This window comes from Gossypium hirsutum, chromosome D11, assembly GCF_007990345.1.
Source record: "Gossypium hirsutum isolate 1008001.06 chromosome D11, Gossypium_hirsutum_v2.1, whole genome shotgun sequence".
NCBI classification, from domain to species: Eukaryota; Viridiplantae; Streptophyta; class Magnoliopsida; order Malvales; family Malvaceae; genus Gossypium; species Gossypium hirsutum.
The window spans coordinates 63,693,755-63,698,888 of NC_053447.1; the positions used below are offsets into that span (position 1 = coordinate 63,693,755).

A 5,134-nucleotide genomic window follows, 5' to 3' on the forward strand; every position below is an offset into this window, starting at 1 on the left:
ATATAATATCAATTTAAATTTATCAATGTACTAATTAGATTGAAATGGATAAATTTATTTCATTATAATTCTTAAACTTATAATACTAACATTTTTAACCATTTACATTCAAAACATAATAACCTTTATACACATCCTATGTACATGCCACATTACCAAAAGAAATTATACATCACCAAAAGTTTGTTGAAGTCGGGTCTAGCTTTGGATGCTGGTTCAGTACTTGACTTCTACAACCTGCACATGGAAACAACCGTACGCTGAGTATGCATATACTCAGTGGTATCACTATAATTCAATTTATAATTAAATACATTAAATCACACACATACTTTTTCTTTACAATTGTCATTACTTAATGAACAATTCAATTTTTTATATTATCAATTGATTAAATATATATATATCATTCTTATCTCTTTATTTCAATTCTCACCTTTCACATATACTATATCATTCAAGTTTAGTTTCATCAGTAAATTTATTTCATTTGTCCCTATTAACTTGACTCGGACTCGGCGGATACACGGATTCCAACCAAACACACAAGTAAACAGTAATCAGTAACGGTAACAGTATTCGACACACAAAGTGCCGAATCGGTAATAGTAACAGTAACAGTATTCGACATACAAAGTGCCGAATTGGTAACAGTAATAGTATTCGACACACAAAGTGCCGAATTGGTAACAGTAATAGTAGTCGGCACATAAGTGCCTGATTAGTAAGCCGACAAATACCCCGTACTCTTCCATATCCTATGGCATGCCAACTATATCCGACTAGCCCGACTAGTTAATAGGGTATTTAATTCACTTTTCAGTACAGTTTCCATCTTAGTTCAGTATCAATTAAAATTCCTTATTTCAATCAGTTTCATAGTATTGCAATAATTCATTACTTCAGTAATTTCACAATTCAATGCATAATACATACAATATTCAGTATTTTCACAATTCACTTAATGCTCAAAACAATATCCAGTATTCCATAATTTAGTTCAGTATCAGTTTCAATTTCAATACCACTTTATAAATTTATCATTTATTAAACACTTACCTTAAAATACTTGCCACACATAATTAGCAAATTAAACACTTAATAATAAAGTTTGAATTATAGTTGTCGAAACCACTTTTTGAAAACAAAAATTTAGTTGTCTACTTAAAAACAAAAATTGGAGTTGCCACTAATCTTTTATTGAGGTGTGATCGGATCACCTTGAAAACAATTTTAGGTTTACAAATTTTGAGAAAATAGGTTCAAGAGTCGGTTATGCACAAAGAAGGTTAGCACCCTCGTAACGCCCTAAATTGGTACCAAATCGATTGTTTAATGTCTTAGTGTCAAAATTTTGAAAAGATTTTAAAATACTATCCTTTTAACTTGAATAAATTGAATTGAATAATAAGACACTCTTATTTCAAAGAAATAAAATGTCATATCCAGCGAGTTAGGGCGCAACATTTTTAATCTTCAAAATTAAGTTTATCTTTTTAAAACCCAAGCATTTTGAGAAGGATATTTGGTTATTTGGGTTGAACGAAAAAATCAAAACCTAGTAAGTTAGGGTTCAATTTCTCGAAATTCCTAAACACCGAATATTGCCTTTATTTTTTTTAAAACCTTAATTCGAGGTAGCAAAATGTCATATCCAATGAGTTAGGATCCAACATTTTGAAATCTCGAAAACTTTTATTTAGAATCTGTACGATTTTATTTAAAAAGGGATACTTGGATATCTAAATTTAACGAAAAGAATTGAAGCCCAGTAAGTTAGGGCGCCATTCTCTCGAAAATCGTGAACACCAAGTATTTTGAATATTTACAAAAAAAAATGATTTTAATGCTTTAGTGAGGCATATTCTTTAAAACAAATGTAGCGTGATGAATAGTAATGTGTAACGTAAAAGATAATTGGTCACCTAAACATACACCAAAGAGTAATAAACAAGCAATAGATAAATTCAAACAAGAATAGCAACAATGATTTTAATCACACGACATTCAAAAATCAAATGAATTACTAATCAATTTTTAAAGATACACTAAAAAAGAAGAAATTATAATCAATAAATTATACGTACAAAAAAGTTTTAAAAATGAACAATATAGATATATAAGTATGAAATGTATTCAAAAAAGAATAAAAAAATAAACACTACATAAAATAATAGTATTAGATAAATTTTAAAGTAAATATTATATAAAAATAGATCAAAATACATTAAATAATATACCTATATTAATTTAAATAAGTAATGCATAGGGATTGAAAAACTTCATATAATGGTATATGTATAATAGTACGTATAAAAAGGTTGAAATAAATAAAGTATATAATGGAGTATTTTAAAAGAAATAAATTATATGTGAAATAAGTGGAAATAATATAATAACATGTAATCGATAATATATTATGTATATATATGCACGTATAAGAAATAATTTGATATAAATTGTACATGTATAAAAATATTATAGGAATATTATTGTATAAATATTTAAATATAAAGTACATAAAAATGGATTAAAAATATATTATAAAAAATAAGACCACAAAAAAGTATATATTATGTTGAATTAATAAAACAACACATTATAAAATTATAATAATATATAACTAAAACTCAAAATGATAATATATATAATAAGATAATGTACAAAAACATAAACGAAAATATGACCGAATATACCAATAATAATAATAAATAAATTAATTAATTAATTAAAAAAATGTTAAAAAATGGATTAAATCGCAACTAAATCTAAATTAACAAGAAAAGAATAGAATTATAAACAAGATGAGGGGTTAAAGCGTAATATGCGGATTACATAGGGGCAGATTGGAAATATTTCCTCGCCCCCAAAACGTTGCGCACTGTTTAGGATCTAAGTGAAACAAAAACAAAAATGTAAAGCTGAAATTTAAAATAAATAAAATCTGATTTGAAAACACTACAAAATAAAAGGGATCAAATGCGAAAATTACCCAATAGCACAAAATGGGCGGATCCTTCCCTCGGGTCGGGTCACCGCGCGGGTAATGGCCAATACGACATCATTTTGGAGCCACTGAAACAGGCCCCAAACGGTGCCATTTTTTATGTTGTATATAAGCCAATACTTAAAAACCCTAATGGCAGCCACTGCTTCATTTTTTCAAAACAAAATAAAAAAAAACTAAAAAAGAACCCAAACATTCTCTCTTCCAGCGCCACCTCAACCAGCCGAAACTTTGTCCGACTCCGATTCGAGCGGAGTGAACGGAGCTTCTTCAGCGTTTTAGCGAAGGTACAAACCTCTCCTTTTCTCTTTTATTTTATCATGTATATCTATAAAACTAAAAATAAAATAGATCGAGAAAATAAAAAATTCGAGAATCACCTTCAAGCAAAAACTGGTATTTGATTTCTTTTTTCTTTTTTTATTTTCTATTCAGTATCCGTGTAAAAAAATACAAAGGCTATCTCTCTGGTTTTATAGCCGTATATGCCAAATAAAATAAAATAAAATACAAAAAATTCTCTCTGCTACATTGTTTTCATTTTATTTACAGGACAGTGTACGGAGGTGCGTGGCTGGAGGCGTGGTACATAGAGGTGGCGCATGTGCGAGGGTAGAGACTAGGTCTTAGTTGCTGCGGCGCTGGAGAAACAGTGGCTGCTATTGCTCTAAGGCTAGGGTTTTGGTGGATTTTGGGCCTGGGGTAAATTAGTTTGTATTGGGCTAGGAGTTTTGGTTATCTGTTTAATGGACTTTGCATTTTTATTTGGTATTTATTTATGCATGGGTCGGGCAATATTACGCCATTACAATAGTGATACAAACCAAAATTCTCTTCAGATTTAATCCTCGACGATCTTTTCTTTTCCTTTTTGGGTTGATGCTTCAGGCTCGATATTAGCTACGAACAATTAAAATAACTTCACAATCATTAGCACAAAACAATTTAATTGCTGAAATTTTTATCTAACTTTTACTTTAATTCCAATTTAATCCTAACTAAACCTATATATTTTTCTTTCTCAATTCATACCTTTTTGCTACTCAATTTCTTGTCAAACTCACATTTAACTATTTAAATTTTATCATATTTTCATAATTTCAAATTTATTTCAATTTAATCCCTAAAATTCAAAACTTATAGTTTAGTTTACAATTCAATCCTTTATTCAATTCCAATCAAAATTTCTATCAAATAAACCCTCAATTCCATCATTTATTCAACATAAACCCTACTTAAAAATCTACTAACTTTCAAGTTTTCAACTTAAATCCGAGAGTATTTCACTCTAGGATTCCAAAAACATCAAATTTATGAGAAAAGGACTTGATTTAACTTACCAATTAAACTTCAAGCTTCAAATCCCTAGTTTTCCCTTTTATTTTTCTTGCCCTTTCCTTTCTCCCCTGTTTTCGTTTAGCTTCTGCTGTTGTTTTGTTTCTTATACTTCTTTAGTTTCTTTTATTTCTTTAGTTTCTTTTATTTACTTTGTTTTATTTACTTAATAATTAATATAATATCTTATGCTTAAATGTTAAGTAAACCAATTATTTAATTACATTTGTACATATTTATATTATTACACTTGTATAAATTTTGTACCATATATTTGTACATTACCTTATTTATTCAATAAAAATCTATTTAACAACAAATAATAACATTACAATTGAATATATTTTTCTTTTTACATGTATTGTTTAATCACCATACATTTGGCACAATATAATATCATGATAATAATATTAATTAATATTATAAATATCTTTTTACTTAAATTTTAAGCAAATAAATAAATTTTAATACAAGTGTATAAATATTCACATATTACACATGTACCACTTATCACTAGAGGTGATCATGGGCTTGGCCGAGTCCAGAAAAAATTTTAGCCCGCATCCTAGGCCCGACCCGAAATATGGGCTTGAAATTTTGTCTAGGCCAGGCCCGGGAAAAAATTCCTAAGATCGAGCCCGGCCCGGCCCGACCCATTTTTTAATAAAAACCAAAAATTTATTTAAAAAATAAAAAATAAAAAAAAGTATTTTAAAAATATTTTAAAATTAAAAAATATATATATATTTATTATATATTCGGGTCGGGCCGAGCCAGGCTCGGGCCAAAAAA

The 5,134-nt window shown here is 28.4% G+C and overlaps 1 long non-coding RNA gene across 1 annotated transcript; it reads left to right on the forward strand.

Annotated features, from left to right (window-relative positions):
* The first annotated feature begins 3,161 nt into the window (after positions 1-3,161).
* Positions 3,162-3,852, forward strand: LOC121223416 (uncharacterized). Its single transcript, XR_005920764.1, has 2 exons — positions 3,162-3,294; positions 3,560-3,852. It is a non-coding gene; the product is annotated as an uncharacterized lncRNA (long non-coding RNA).
* The last annotated feature ends 1,282 nt before the right edge of the window (positions 3,853-5,134 follow it).